The sequence below is a fragment of the Rhinopithecus roxellana genome, chromosome 18 (assembly GCF_007565055.1).
Source record: "Rhinopithecus roxellana isolate Shanxi Qingling chromosome 18, ASM756505v1, whole genome shotgun sequence".
In the NCBI taxonomy this organism is placed as follows: domain Eukaryota; kingdom Metazoa; phylum Chordata; class Mammalia; order Primates; family Cercopithecidae; genus Rhinopithecus; species Rhinopithecus roxellana.
Genome location: NC_044566.1, coordinates 87,223,033 through 87,240,343, shown reverse-complemented (window position 1 = coordinate 87,240,343; position 17,311 = coordinate 87,223,033).

Below are 17,311 nucleotides of genomic sequence, written 5' to 3'. Positions count from 1 at the left end.
AAATGTACTTATTCTTAATATGCAGATTGTGTGTCTTCAGGAGGCATTCATCATTTATCCTCCACAAATTATTGTGGCTGCAAACATTGCTAGCTAAAAATTTCATTTAAACTCTAAATTTTCATTCCTGTTTTAATATCTACATACAAATATTGAAAAGAAAACTACTGAGAGAGTGGTGCTTTTAACTATTTCATGTAGGGAAGAACTAACTTAGTGGTATATTGAAACTAAAATAAAATGTTTTATTAGATTCACATGTGTGAACTAAATTACACAAAGATATTTTCTACAATCTATATCTTCTACAATATAAATTTTATATAAATTATCTTGCACATATATTCATCTATTGGGGTGTGTTATTGTCACCCTGCAAAGGGGAGATGAATCCCTGTCCCACCTCCCAAAATTTGATTTAAATGTCACAACTGATGACATCACATGTGCACCAAGCAGGTGTGAGTAAATTTACTTCTCATAGATGAGACTTTCTGGGGAGGGCAGGGCAGACTCTCAAGCAGTCCAAAATTGATTTGGGAGAGGAGGAAAAGGCAACTGGATTTGGTTTTTATTATGGTCAGAAAACAGGGCTAACCTGAGGGTTGCCATGTGGGCAGGGTCATACATGATTTTAACTTCTTACTGGTGCCCAAGGAGGGAGCACCCGGACTCTCTTACCAGTTTTCCTGGATGTTGAGGAGAAGGTAAGGAGGAATAGCAGGGCTTTCAGTCTTTCAGAAATCAAACATCAAAAATAGAGTGAGACTGTTACAACGTGACAGAAATAAACTACCTGCATCAAGGTACTATTTATGAAAAGTGGAAAGCTTATTTTTAACTATGAACAGTATTCTTTAAAATGATTATTGATTCAAAATATGTAGCTATAGTCTTTATAATGAGTAATAAAGACTAATTTATGGATCCCATGCATCACATTTTAAGCAAATTTAGTTGAAGAACTCTGTTTATCACTGTAAGACTCTGTTTTTAACATAGACAATATGTCTGTCTTGTTTGCTGCCAGTCTGCTTGGCATTTTCCAATTTTCTTAAGCATCTCTGAGTTTTGTCTTTAAGAAGTAAAATTTCATTATTCCAGTTTCTTACAGGGTATCAGCATCAAATGGATTTTCAGCCTTATCTATCTGGCTTTCCTTCAAAACAGATGGTAACACCATGTACATTTTCTCCTCAACTTAAAATTATTTTTCCTGTCTTTTCATGTCTTTGATAGACCTCCTAATAGGATAAAAAATTGCTTTACCTGATGGATATTCAGTGATGTTTCTGCTTCTTCAAGATATGCCAAACATATCTTCTGGGCAGTGCCAAAAAAAAAGAAACAAAAAACATAAATGTTATATAGGATATTTGAGTTGTTTTTCCATGACTTAAATTTTCAAAATGCATGTGATGTTATTTCTTAAAACCTCCCCCATTAATTAAGCTGTTGAAATATAGGTCAGAGAATTGATATTTTCATGAAACCATGGAAAAACTATAATACTTATAAATTTAATACATCTGAACAAATATTTCATAGTAGTATTAACTATTAAATAAGTTAAATCTAGCAAAAGATAGATTAAAGACAATTATACTAAACTTTAATTTTTAGGATGTTACTATTTCTAAGACACTTCTTTCAAAGCTTATATATTCATACATTTCAGGAAAAAGTCAGGGAGCTATTAATATTTTTCGATCCTATATTATTCACGATAGTAATTTTAAAATTTTCCTTATCATGTCTTCCTCTGAATTGTCTTTAGTTAGCATGAGATAACTATTACAAATAATTTTTGAAGTGGGAGAAGGTATCATTGAATGATCTTTTGTTCCTTATTTCAGGGAGCAAAATAATGTACTAGAAATAAAAGAGACTAACGTAAGCCAGTGAATGCTTATGATTTTATAAACAGAACGACTCCAGGACAATATACTATCCCTGGGGAAGGATAACACTAGAGGAAGGCTCCTAAAACAATTCAGATATGGTGGAAGTGAAGTTCTTCCGAAACAAGGGCAGTTATCTGTGGAAGATGTAACCACAGTGGTGCTGTGTACACCCAAACTATGTACCCTTACAATCTCTGACTCTGGAAAAGCTAGAGAAAATGCATCAAGCAGTATGGCATACGATTCGCCAAGAAGAAGTGGCAGAAAAGGAACAACGGCAAATACCCTCATTGAATGATAACTTAGCACTTTAGGCAAACAACCTGACTACAACCTGAAGGTCTGTAGAGTGTGACTCTCCAGTAGGTTGCATGCCTACTTGAGACTGCATAAAGAAAGGTCACTGGCTTAGATTCTTTTTCTTCTTCTTCTTTTTTTTTTTTTTTTTTTTTGAGATGGAGTCTCGCTCTGTGGCCCAGGCTGGAGTGCAGTGGCCCGATCTCGGCTCACTGCCAGCTCCCCCCCTGGGTTTACACCATTCTCCTGCCTCAGCCTCCCAAGTAGCTGGGACTATAGGTGCCCACCACCACGCCCTGGCTAATTTTTTGTAGTTTTAGTGGAGACGGGGTTTCACTCTGTTAGCTAGGATGGCAGGATGGTCTCGATCTCCTGACCTCATGATTCGCCTGCCTCGGCCTTCCAAAGTGCTGGAATTACAGGCGTGAGCCACCGCGCCTGGTCTCTGATTCAGATTCTTAAGAAGATAGATCCTGCCAAACAACCTATTGTATTAAACTACTGCACATCAAATATTTAGTAATCAGAATCTCTTTAGGAAAACCCTTATTATCAAATATGACAAACTGAAGGATCCACAGTCATCTTTCTTATTTCAATCTAATCCCTGGAGTGCCTCTAACACATAGAATGTGTGAAATTGATCTGGTATTGAATTAAACCTACTACACTAATTTGGTAGATTCTATCACCATCATGAGAGAGGATAATTTAAAAAGATTAATAACTTAGTGGAAGAAATGAAGACAGTACACATCTTATTGTTCTCTCTCTCTCTCTCTCTCTCTCTGTCTCTCTCTCTCTCTCCCTCCATTAATAGAACACAACTTTAAATAGGAGGGTTTGGAAAATTTTAATTTTAAAGCCATAGTGCCTTCTGCCTGAAAAGAGATTATTAAAAAGTAGTAATTTTTTTCTTCAAGAACATTTTTTCTTCCTCTTCAACTTATCCTTTATACCCATGTATTTTTCAAGGAGTTATTGGCTTCATATATGCTACCCATTCTGAAGGTTAAGTTGATGGGTCAGCGTCAAGAGAGCTAGGATATTATTTCTTTTCACTGGAATTATTGGGATAAGAGTTTGATAGTATCTTTTCCAGTGTCCTTCTGGGGTATAAAATTTATGTAAAATAGTGGTTGCAAACTATTTTTTCTGATATGAGATCAAAGTCCAAGATGAAATGAATAAAAGAAGGGATGAGTTCCGAAGTGTGCAAATGATATAATAAACAAAATAGAGATATGTGTTAAGAAGAGATAACTCTTTGTAGTGGGGTAGATGTCTTGTACATTATGTTTAGTGGCATTTCTGCCTTCAGCTCACTAAACAGCAATAGCACCCTCCCTTCCTGTTGTGACAACCAAAAATGTCTGCAGACATTTCCAAATGTCTCTTTAGTAGAGGAACAAAAGCATCCCTGGTTGAGAACTACTAGGCTAGAGCAGCCACATAATTCATAGGCATATAGAGAATTGTCGTCTATTGAGTCTACAACAGGAAGAGAATAAAACAAAGAACGTAACTCTGAAAACAATAGTACTTAATGGTGAACAGAAAAAAAAAAGAATGTGAAAGGTGATTTGAAAAGAGCAAATAGACACTATAAAGAAGATTTAAGACTAAGTGAAAACACAAATACCAAAGGCAAAGAGAGTCTGACAGAGACCAAAAAGAGGATTATGTAAGTGTTAAGTTAGACAAGACCTTTAAAAAAAAACATTTTAACATAAATGTAATTCAAAAGTGCTGTGTTCATGACTCGCCGTCTCTAGATATGGTGACAGGACTTCATGTGAGGAGGAAATCAGTATTGCATGGGATCAAGTATTTTCAAGAGTATTTTTATCCTGTATCTCATGAGAATCTATTTGATTGTCATAAGATAATGACAGAAGAAAATATTTCTGGATGAGCAAGCAGGGGAAAAAAAGACAACTATACATATTTAACATCTCTGTTTATAGCAGCCAGTGAAGCAAGGTGAAAACATGAGAACTCGTGTGAACATGAGAGCTTGCCATAAAACAATTTTGGCTGACTTTTAAAGGAATAGCCAATACCATTCAGGACATAGGCATTGGCAATGACTTCACGACTAAAACACCAAAAGCAATGGCAACAAAAGGCAAAATTGACAAATGGGATCTAATTAAACTAAAGAGCTTCTGTACAGCAAAAGAAACTATCATCAGAGTGAACAGGCAACCTACAGATTGGGAGAAAATTTTTGCAAGCCACCCATCTGTCAAGGTCTATTATCCAGAATCTACAAGGAACTTAAACAAATTTGCAAGAAAAAAACAAACAACCCCATCCAAAAGTGGGCAAAGAATAGGAACAGACACTTCTCAGAAGAAGACATTTAGGTGGCCGACTAACATATGAAATAAAGCTCATTATCACTGGTCATTAGATAAAGGCAAATCAAAACCACAATGAGATACCACCTCACTCCAATTAGAATAGCAATTATTAAAAAGTAAGGAAACAATAGATGCTGGTGAGGCTGTGGAGAAATAGGAATGCTTTTACACTGCTAATGGGAATGTAAGTTAGTTCAACTATTGTGGAAGACAGTGTGGCAATTCCTCAAGGATCCAAAACCAGAAATACCATTTGACCCAGCAATTCCATTACTGCATAAATACCCAAAGGATTATAAATCATTCCGCTATAAGGACACATGCACACATATGTTTATTGAAGCATTATTTACAATAGCAAAAACTTAGAACCAACCCAAATGTCCATCAATGTTAGACTGGATAAAGAAAATGTGACACATATATACCATGGAATACTATGCAGCCATAAAAAAGAATGAGTTCATGTCCTTTGCAGGGACATGAATGAAGCTAGAAGCCCTCATTCTCTGCAAACTAACACAGAAACAGAAAACCAAGCACCACCTGTTCTCACTCATGAGTAGGAACTGAACAATGACAGCACATGGACACAGGGAGTGGAACATCACATGCTGGGGCCTGTCGGAGGCTGAGGGGCAAGGGAAGGGAGAACATTAGGACAAATATTTAATGCATGTGGGGCTTAAAACCTAGATGACAGGTGGATAGGTACAGGAAACCACCATGACACAGGTATATCTATGTAACACACCTGCATGTTCTGCACATATATCCCAGAATTTAAAATAAATTTTTTAAAAAAGAGAAAATATTGAAAATTAAAAAAAAAAAGGAGTGGTCAATGAAGGGCTTGAAATCTGTCTGCTTATTTGGCATCATGCAGGGTATGATTCTAAGATTTCTTCTTAGCCCATTTAATACTACTTAGAATTTTCCCTGTAAATATTAAAATGTATTTCAATTTCAAATAATCTAGTTTTCCTCAATAATTTTGACTTAACTATGTTGTCGGAAAAGAGATGAGTGGGAAAAATGTATATCATGTACAACTGTATATCTATGAATAAAATATGTGATTATCTCATATGCAAATATGTTTGATTTCTTAAATTTGTGGTAAGTAAACTATAATTTTAATTATATTTTGCTTTTGGGAGGAAAGAAGTTTACCCTTTTAGTTTAATTTATAAGTATTACTTATTGAATATGCTTCTACCATTATTTAAATTCTATGTAGAAAAGTGAATATATAAGTTAGTTTCTGTACAAAAGAAACTAAATTATGATATAAAATGAAGAACTAAACATGCTACAATATGAAATTTTTCCATATTTTGTTGGACTTGTAATGGGCTTGAAGACCAAATGAGAATTACTGTCAAATAGTCAGTTTTCCTGTTCTAACATTATACAGATACTGTTTTTTCTTAACAGCTGAAGGAATATCTAGGATTGTACTAATTTATTATATCATAACAGGTATAAAAAGTTTAAATCATGAAAAAGCCCAAAGAAGTCAAAATCAGGTTATTAATTAGCCTGGATAAGTGCAATAAATTCAGGCACAAAAGAGATTATGATAACTTTCTAATTACTAAAGTGATATAATGGAGAAAATGAATGTTGATGTGTGGGAATGATTACTCCACTGCAACAGATGACATCTTAGGTATACACAATGATTATAGCAATATATTTTATATTCATTTTAAGTTTTCATTTTGATTGTGGGTTATATGGAACAATTTTACATGTAAATTAAGCATTTTATGAATTTTCTCATGGCATATTTGCTTATTTTTTTTCCTTTGGAAAGGTGGATATTTCCATTAATTTTTTCTGAAAGTAAGTAATTTAGATAGCCAAATCAGGGGAAAAAGGTTTTTAAATGAGAATAATGTATGTAAGCAAAGAAACAGCATTAGGCATGGTCATTAATTGGAAAGTGAAGTCATTGTCTGACTAAAGAATGTGCACTGATGGAGAAAGAAATCGGTTGGATCAGGAGGGTAAAATCTAGAGTTTTAAAAATAGGAAAACAATTTCAGATAGTCAGTGGATATTTGAGCTATAATATATTTGAGAGTAGGCAATTAACCTAAGCAAGGCAGCCTTCTGATAAGCAAAGTGGTTTGGAAAAGAAGAAACTGTAGGCAGCAACTTAAGTTAAATAACACTATTATAGCAATTCAAGTTCAAGGAGACTAAGAGCTAGAATAGTGTGCAGGCTGAATACCATAATTCCCCCTTATCTGAGGGAGATACATTTCAAAACCCCCAGTGCATCCTGGAAGCCATGGATAGTATTGAACCCTATATATACTATGTTTCTTTCCCTGTACATACATACTGATGATACAGTTTAATTTATAAATTAGGCAAGTAAGAGATTATCAGCTACTCTTTGGCATATATTTTGATTCTCTTTGACATATATGAATTTCCAGCATCTCTAATCTTGTGCACTTGGACTACCATTAAGTATAATAGATTACTTGAACACAAGTACTGTGATATTGCAACAATCAATATGATAATTTAGACGGCTACTCAGTGGCTAACGGGGGCAGGTGGTGTCTACAGTGTGGATATGATGGACAAAGGGGTGAATAAAGTACCAGGCTGGACTGAGCAGATAATGTGAGATTTAATCACACTACTCAGAATAATGCTCAATTTAAAACCTATGAATTATTTCTAAAATTTTTCATTTAATATTTTTGGATGATCATTACTTTCAGGTAACTGAAACCATGGAAAGCAAAAGCACAAATAAGGGAGTACTACTGTAATGGCCACTCAAAATATAACCTCATCCTAATCCCTGGAAACAGTGAATGGTACCTTACTTGTAAAAAAATAAATAAATACAATTAAAAACAAAATGAAAACACCACAGACATTAAGAATCTTGAGATGGGAAGGTAATTCTGGATTATCTAGCTGGACCTTTAATGCACTTACATACATTTTCATGAGGAAATATAAGTGAATATATAAGTTAGTTTCTGTACAAAAGAAACTAAATTATGGTATAAAATGAAGAACTAAACATGCTACAATATGAAATTTTTCCATATTTTGTTGGACTTGTAATGGGCTTGAAGACCAAATGAGAATTACTGTCAAATAGTCAGTTTTCCTGTTCTAACATTATACAGATACTGTTTTTTCTTAACAGCTGAAGGAATATCTAGGATTGTACTAATTTATTATATCATAACAGGTATAAAAAGTTTAAATCATGAAAAAGCCCAAAGAAGTCAAAATCAGGTTATTAATTAGCCTGGATAAGTGCAATAAATTCAGGCACAAAAGAGATTATGATAACTTTTTAATTACTAAAGTGATATAATGGAGAAAATGAATGTTGATGTGTGGGAATGATTACTCCACGGCAACAGATGACATCTTCGGTATACACAATGATTCTTCTTATACACTTGACATCTATAAGAAGAGAAGGCAATGGGACCACAGAGACAGAGATGGGAGTTATGTGATCACAAACCAAGAAATACCAGTAGCCACTGGAATCTAAAAGAAGCATAAAATAAACCTCCCTGAGAGCCTGTGGAGAGATGATGACCCCATCACACCTTGATTCAGCCAGGTGAAACCATTTTTGCCTTTTGACACCCACAACTGTGCAAATAAATATCTGATGTTCAAGCAACAGTGTGTGTGGAAATTTATTAGCCATTATTTTAAACTAGTACAGGGGAAATGTTATTTAATTGTTTGTGTAGACATAATATTATGGCATACATAGTATTAAGGTAATATTAAAACATGTAAGAGCACAGACTTTGAAACAAGCCAGATATTGTCAAATCTCAACAAGCAATATATCTTTGAAACTTTGGTTGAGTTACTTAACTTTCTAAACATTAGTTTTCTCTCCAGCAAAATGAAAATACTGAACCTTAGCTCATAAAATTGTCATGAAAAGTAAATTAGAAAGTATATGTAAAATACTTTGTAGAGAAAAAAGTTCTCCAATGTTAATATAATTATAATATTACTTTTATATATATTTCTACTTCTAGACTCTTAATTTCATACACACAAATCTTTGTCATATTTATCTCTTTATTCCATGTGTTTATCACATTGCTTATGTTCAATAGATTCTTTTTAAGTAAGCAGATGGCTAGATGGATGAATGAATAAGGAGAATGAATAATAATAAATTTTTTAAAATGGCTACTGAAATATCCAGTGGAAGGGGAATATTTAACTTTTCCCATTTGGTTTTACTTCAATATATCATTTTGTAAGGTAATTTTTTAAAAAGTTTAAGGAATTACACATAAATAAATGTACAATTTAATTGTTGGGATTTACTTAGTTTTGTGAATGGTGAAAATCTAAAGTGAGGATGTAAAAACACCAAAATAGGGGATCTGATACCAGATTTAAATAGACTAATTTTGTTATGTGGGAAATATAAGAAACAGTAGTAAAAACTGCATACCAAAATTATGCTGCCTTTAGCACCACTTCAAATAATATTTTGTGTGTTTATAAGGATGAGATTTGTTTCTGGAAAATTACCAGATGCTCACAACATTAAGGTCAGTTCAATATTTATTCTGTGTTGAAGAGGCCATGCATCAATTTCAATGTTCTATATTCCTTCTTTAGGCTTTTGCTTGCACTTGATAAAATGTATATCTACTGTTAGATGTTGAATAAAGAAATGTTTTGCCAACACTGTACATAGCATGGCTTTACACAGTTAACATTTCTTGGTGGCTCTTTTAAACAACTCCCAACACATAATGCTGCAGGCTGCTTCAGGCTTCAAACATGTATATGTTCTCTGTTATTGTGTACTTGCTTGTTCAGGTTATTATCTTAGATTTTTGGTAATGTTATGAAATACTGCTTTGTCTTTTTCTATCATCAGTCCACATCATACTGTGAAGTAAGTGTTATTTTATCATCTGGGTGAAAATGTTGTTAAGATAGAATGCAACAGTTTCAAACTGTGTTATAAGCAACAACCAATATCTATCAGCAACTGAAGAGAAGCGGACGAAGAAGGTGACAACACAGCTATCTTTCAAACAATTCAGATAGTTATTTGATAACTACCTTCAGCGTTACCATATTTCTTTGCTTTATTTCCATACCCAATTTTTTCACATAATTCTAGCATGTGTCAATGCTTTGAAGGGGCCAACATGGATAGAAATAAATATCTAAAAATGGAATGCTATTTTTTAAGTAGTTGCATTACACTCAAATATAACAGATTAAAATTATTTCTAAATTAGACTAGCCTTTCTGAAAAGGGAGGATTACATGCAGTCCTGTAACATATGTAAGTCTATACAAAAGAATATAGTTCATACATATATTTAATTCTAAATTCTAGATTATATAAAATCTATAATCAACAGTGTCTACAATAAGAACTCCTTGCAGTCTTATCAAAACGTACTGAAATACTGTGAAAGAAACTGCAACCAGTCATTAATACTAAGTGATTATCAGAAGAAAATAGTTTAGAGACTTGATTGCAATTTTAAACTGTTTAATTCACAAAGCTTGTATTACATTCTATTATTTAGAGTGTTTGTAACATATGTCTATTAGAGAAATGACATGCTAAACCATTTCTCTCAGCTAGTCAAACTAGGCACTTTCATAACACCAATGTATATTTCTTTATATGGCTTCAACTTCATTTTAAAATCTGCTTGAGTCATTTATTGGAACAGAAATAAAGTCATTTCAAAAGAATGTTGTCACAAGATCAATATCTTTGAAACTATGCTTTGGCTGCAACTGAGCATTTTTGTAGACTTAGAGCCTGTTATATGGTGACAGAATTCCAGATCTGCTGACATTAACTTTCACTTTTTAGCATCACCATAATATTGTCTGCTGTTGTTGCTCATTAAATAGTGCCTTAATACTTTTGACATGTGAAAAATTATATATCTTCATTCAATTATTTATAGAAATATGCATCCTCAATATGATTTTCCTGTGTTATTTAATGCCATTGAATGCATTAGAATTTTTGAGCCATAGAATGAAAGAATGTTTAGTATCAAATATTTCTAAGCATCAATTAAGATTTTATAAATTGAATGGGAAGAAAAAGTATAGGGCAATTAGTCCTTGATATCACCATCTGGACACCAAAGTGATGAATCTGATGTGCCTCTAAAGTAAATATCATTATCTTCAAATCTACTTTGTGAAAGACTTTTTTGAATTATTATTATTTGACTCTCCTTAAAAGTGCCCACTTGAGTGCCAGTGGGGTGTGTCTCAACACCTGTAATTCCGTACTATGTACGTGCCTGCAATTCTCAGCTTGACTCTGGTCTTAGACCAAAATAACATTGATACAGGTTGGTGATTTTCATTGAAGGAATTGAAGGAAATGGAGTCCTCTCAGGTCTTTCTTTTCTTTGCTTCTTGTTTTTAGTCTTCTCACTTATACACTCCTTCCCTCTACACCAGAAACTTTTGCTCCATAATAAACAAACATTCCACACTTGTTTTCTTCATAGAAAAGTTATTCTCCACTATTGCTAAATTAAAACCTGGCTATTTCCCATTGATGGAAAATAGACAAATTTTTGCATGTATTTTAAAAGCTGAGTAGGAAGCAAGGAAAGATAAAATTATTGAAAATACAGAAAAGAGGATTTATCATTAGAGAAAGCTTTACAAGTTATTAAGAATGAATAGGATTGACAAGAAGCTGTGTCTTCACTAATACTCACTAAAGGGCCGAGAGGTAGAAGAATAATTTGCAATAGTTTCCAGACCACTACTTCTCAATTCACATAGAACAAAAACCTTCTCCTCTTTGTGAATTTTCTGCAGTCCCATTCCATCACTTTCCACTATGCATTGCACTTGACATCTTTTAACTTTCAAGGTCAGTTATCTACATTCAATGAGAAGACAGGTTAAAAAAAATTGGTTTTATTCCTTATCGCTGAACATGTAATTACTCAGGTCTATTTCAAAATTTGCATACAATACAAATTAAAACATAAAGAGTGATGCTCCTAGTCTTCATTAAATGTAGTCATTTTACTATAGTCTACAGCCATGATCTTATTCTATACTTTTTCAACATAAACTACTATACTACTTTGAGCACACTCAATTCTGTTATCTAAACATTTAGTATAATTTCCTATCTCTTAGTGGTTTTTTTCTTCACTCCTGAAAACAACTATTTTTGTTCTTTATTTCTTTTGTGTCAATATCTAACATCTTGTTCTTGTGGTTACATAAAGTCAAAGTATCATAGACAGAATATTCAAACATATGGTTTTGCATAGACATTATCAACACCATGGACTATTTGTATTTTTGCTGTCATATCCCTAGCATATCATAATCTCTGACTTAGTTAACAATTCAGTATTTCAACATTTCTTTGAACAAGTGGGATATCAGCCCCAGCTGGAGAAAATATACATTAAAAATTGGTACCATTAATAATATAAAGGCATTAGGGGTAGTTGCAACTTTAACTTTTTTTTTTATCTTTTGCTATATTAGTTCAGCATATCTTATAATTTTTCTTGATGTCTATCTGAAAGGTTCTTATTCAACTCAAATTCCATCCCCCTATCCTAAGCACATAGTTTTACTTCCAATTTGCCAAATGAGATAGGTGTTACCAGGAAGAGACTTTTCAAATCTCTAAATATAATGTTTATTATTTTTCAATTTAATCTTTATTAGTTTATTTTTCTTAATCATGGAAGATTCTTTCACATCATTGCTCAATCTTATTCATTCTTAATAACTTGTGAAGCTTTCTCTATTGCTAAATCCTCTTTTCTGTATTTTCAATAATTTTATCTTTCCTTGCTTCCTACTCAGCTTCTAAAATACATGCAAAAATTTGTCTCTCACTATTTAACACACCATGCCTCAATTTGCCTTCAAAGCAAAGTTAACTATTATTATTTCATCAAAATTCATTAACATTTCATCCTACTGCAAAATGGGTATAGAAATGCCTCCTCAGTCAATCAGGAAGAGCAAAGGTACCAAAAGGCTTCAAATGATTTATACTCCTTGAAAGAGAATAAAACAACCCCTGAACATTCCTTCTTAGCTTAAATAATCCCTTTTCTTTTCTATCCTTTAGGTCCAACGTTGAACAATGATGCAGTCTTTACTTAGCGAAAAATGAGACATTAGGATAAATACCATCTTCCCTATTTAGAAGACAACAGGTGGTCATAAGTTCTCTCAGCCTGTTTTTCTTCTATTTAATGAACACCTTTTTTATTCTGTAGGACTTCCTGAATTCTACTTGCACATGGTTGGGAATAAATAGTGTGAAGGGAGAAATCTATAGATTAAACATTATTGTGTACCAAATAATCAATATGGAAAAATAGACTAGGGTCCTGCAGAGAAATAAACAGCATATTGGTATGAGAAAGTTAAATTGAGTACATTTTGAAGAATGGGATAATAAAATAAAGCAGCTGGTAGAAATCAACAACATTTTAGCAAGGAAGATGAGAGAAACAAAGTCAAGGAAGAAAGAAGACCCATAACATTGCCGGGAGATCATGTACAGTTTGGGGAAGAATAGTTTCTTGATAAGTAAATCGATAAAGTATGTGGATATCTGTGTTAGCCTGGGTAGAGTAACAAAACAGAAAAGTACTTCAGAAATAAGAAAGGAAGTCAGTTAAAAAGTTTATGAAGGGCTAAAAGAGCAAAAATACTATGGTGAATGCTAAAGGAGCAGATCAAGAGGAGTGAGGAGTAATATTATCAAACTGAGGGTAGTTTGAACCTCTGGAGTCAATGTGCACTGCAGCCCACATTAACTACTTCACCAGGGACAACATTGACCCCTTAAGGATATTTTGTTTGTTTTGGCCACTGATTTATGGCTTTTCCTTTATTCAGTTCCCTTATGTTTAAGTATAGACATAATTTATGATTCATACAAATGCTTAAAATATTTTGGCTTTGATTGTTTTATAGATCTCAAAGTGGTTAATGAGCCTCCTACAACTTTGACATTCTATAGGGTTTGTTGCTGAGATCTTTAATATCAACAACTTGGCTATCTCTGTTAAAAAATAATTTCCTCATCTCTGAAATACGGGAAAATGTCCTAATATATTCTCTATGCAGTTATTTTAATTATCAAGTTACTACCTCATCAATTGAAAACAAACTGAAGCAAATGATAATCTCATACACTGGTTAATTATCTCACTTACTCTAAGCCTAGAAATATGAGGTATTTGTCCTACATCTTTTTCTGACCTATATCATTCAAATATTTATGAATAACTCAAATAAAAAAATCAAATTCATGAACTTGAATCGTATAGATTTTTAGCGTACTCATCCTATAAATCAATATAAACCAGAATATAAACACCTTTCAGAAATGTGGCACTAAGTTTAATATTCAAGTAAATTTCATGAACAGTGACGAGGGAGTTTATATAGACTGTAGCTACCAGTAATTTATTTAGGAAGTGGAACATCTATGACATATTTTCATGTGAAGAAGTAACAGGGCTAGCTGCAAATGTTGTATGGGAAGTAGAGTCGAAAATATTCATATTTTATTTTGAAGAGGAAAGGCTGGGTATCTTTCTATTAGGATGCTCTTTTCTGCATCAAGCAGAAGGGAAATGCGTTGTGGTGCCCATGAGGAAATCGGCTTATTCTTTTCCTTTTTTGTTATAAACAAAGAGTTAGTGAAAAAACTTGGCTTCATCTATTCCTAGCTTCCCACTCTATCTGCTAGCAGAAGTCAAGGGCACATTTTTGCACTAACTACAAATGATAAATAAGGGTGTGGTAAGCATTCAAAAGAAGCAAATGGAAGAAGATGAATGGTTCTTTGTTTGGGAGATTCATGTTCTTTCTGAGAAGTACCAGGAGGTAAAATTAGATGTCAAGATTGACATCTAATTTGATATAGATGTCAAATTTGATTGACATCTATATCAATTGTCATCTATACCTATATCAATGACAATAGTTACCTTAAAACCTGGAAAGTGTATCTGTTGCTTTTTTTTCCTTGTTGCTTGATGGCACTTTCTAGAATAATGAGAATGTCTGCTTTATTACAGAACAGTTTCTCTCATCACCAGTAAATACTTCAAACAGAATATTGAGTAATTTCATCAAATATCTGATTGGTTGTAGATATTAGGTACACTTAAATAAATGAAATATTTTATTGTATATTTTTGAGCATCTACTCAGTGATAAACAATTTATAAGTTCTGGGGTTATTATCATAGATAAATCAGAACAAATAATAAAAAAGCTGTAATATAAAGACAATGATAAATGTTACAAAGGGAACTAAAGTATATAAGGGAACAGAAAGTACTGTGAGTAGGTTAGATATTAAGATCAAGTGATCAAAGAAATTTCTGAAAACATTAAATTTGTACATGAATTTAAATGAAAATACTTGACTATCGTCAATGAGAAGATTAAATAAAATTGCTTACTAAGTTTTTCCTGTCTTTATTAGTTTATAATAAGAAAGAATATATTGAAAATGACAAAAAGGACCAATTTCTTGTCATGCTCCATGATGGTACTTAGCTAATCCAACTGCCAACCTCCCATTGATTTCAAAGAATTGTTATGCTCAAATCAGCTCTGCAAAGACGCAGAGCAAATGAGAAATCGACTTAGTGATACTTGACATCCAATATGCTTGCTTCAGCTTTTCTAACATAGATGAATATAACATTTTCTCAGGTTAAAAAAAAAAAAAAAAAAGCCCATTTTGCATGGCTTTGTTGAAATTAAAGTTATTTTTTGCAAATATTCTTTCTAATAATTTTTTTTATAAATAATTAAGGCATTCTTATTTTTATTCTACCAAAGTATTAGTGAAAATTTTCATGGAAAATATAAGACTCAACATTCCCTATTTTGAGAAAAAAAATTTATCTACTAAGAAAATAAATTATTGACTTAACTGGTTTAAGGTATATAATTGTGATAATTTTATATTACGATGCAGTACAGAAAAACTATGTAGTTAGATATATTTTGGAAATTGTTTATTTTTTCTGTGTGCTTTTTAGGTAAGTTTACTGACAGTGACAGGTATCTGACTGAAGAAATATTATCTGCCAGATTACATAAATATTATACAAAAATTCAACTTTACCCCAAACGCTATCAAAATATCAGCATATGCCCTACATTACAAGAAATTTAATTTTAGTCTTTATCTTTAGATATTCTTTGCAACACTGTCGAGCTCTTCCTTAAAAAAATGTAATAGTAGTCATACATATATAAATATCATGTTTCAATGTCTTCTCTGAGAGGTATACAATCATCATAGATGGAGAGATTCAAAAAATGACAAACCAGGTGCTGCTTCTTCTTTTCATTCATAATTATTGTCATATACTATATTTGTTTCTATAAATTATCCTGGTATTATTATAATTCAGAGTTTTAAAATGGATTTGTGACTCCATAGGCTCATTGCCTTATTCTGTTTGTAAATGGGCCATGATAAAACTTTTCACAATAAGGATTCTCACAGTTTGGAACATGGACTATCAGAAACATGTCATCAGCTACCATTTACTCATCACATGAATAGAGAAATAAATTTTAATTTTTAAGAATTCAGAGTTAAGTCCTAGATATATAACTGATGATTAACAAAAAATACAAAAGGAATCAGTATCATATTTTGCCATTATGAAAATATAAATATTATTTCATTGACAGATAATTATAGTATAATAGACATACACACACTTCATGTATATTTATATGATAGGTGTATTAGTTGTTAAGCAGTCTTCCAATCATATCTTTCATATGACTTATTACGACCTTTTCATTTCTAGTTAGGTACACTCCCAATATAATAGTTCATATTTTAAAAAATTAGTAGATTGTTATTTATCAGAAGAAAATTTATTCTTCTCAAAAATGAAGAAGATGCTTTCTGCCTTGATCTAACTTTTGAACAGAGAAATCCTACTGGTTTTATGATGAGCTTCAAGGCACACAGAGCAAGATAAAACAAGCCTAGTGCTACTGAGATCCACCAGTCAGCAGGCATGATTTTGTATATCACTGTGGTCTCTTAAAAGGGAACAAAAATATGTAGTGTTTGGGAAACTAATACTACGTGTTTCTCTCTGCTTATGGTCACAATAATATATTTCATGAATTTTCATTAACGAGAACTTTTTTTCTGAAATAAAATTGATCATGGTTTGCAACATTTTTTTAAAAAACTCCCTTTGTGAGTTAGTGTAAGGAAGAAAACAAACCAAGAGTTATCTGTTGATTAAAAATTCATTGAATTACTTAGGACAATTATTTTTCTGGGCTGGAAGTGTGTTTTCATTCATTCACTCCAAAATCTATTCATTCAACAACATTTTCTGTAAAATCTTCTAGGCTTTCTGTAATAGAATAAAAATTTATCATATGAAGATGATTAGGACAAACTTTATTCTCTATGGAAGCTCAAAACATAATAGAAAACAAAAAGAATAAATATATAAAATAAGGCTGGTTGATAGAACTTTCTTCAATAATGAAGTTATTCAATATTGGTGCTTTCCACTTTGGTAGCCACTAGGCCTGTGTGGCTACTGACCACTTGGAATGTGGCTAGTATAACTGAGAAAATGATATTTAAAGTATATTTACTATTAACTAATTTGAAATCAATTGTCACATAAAGCTGGTGACTATTATTAC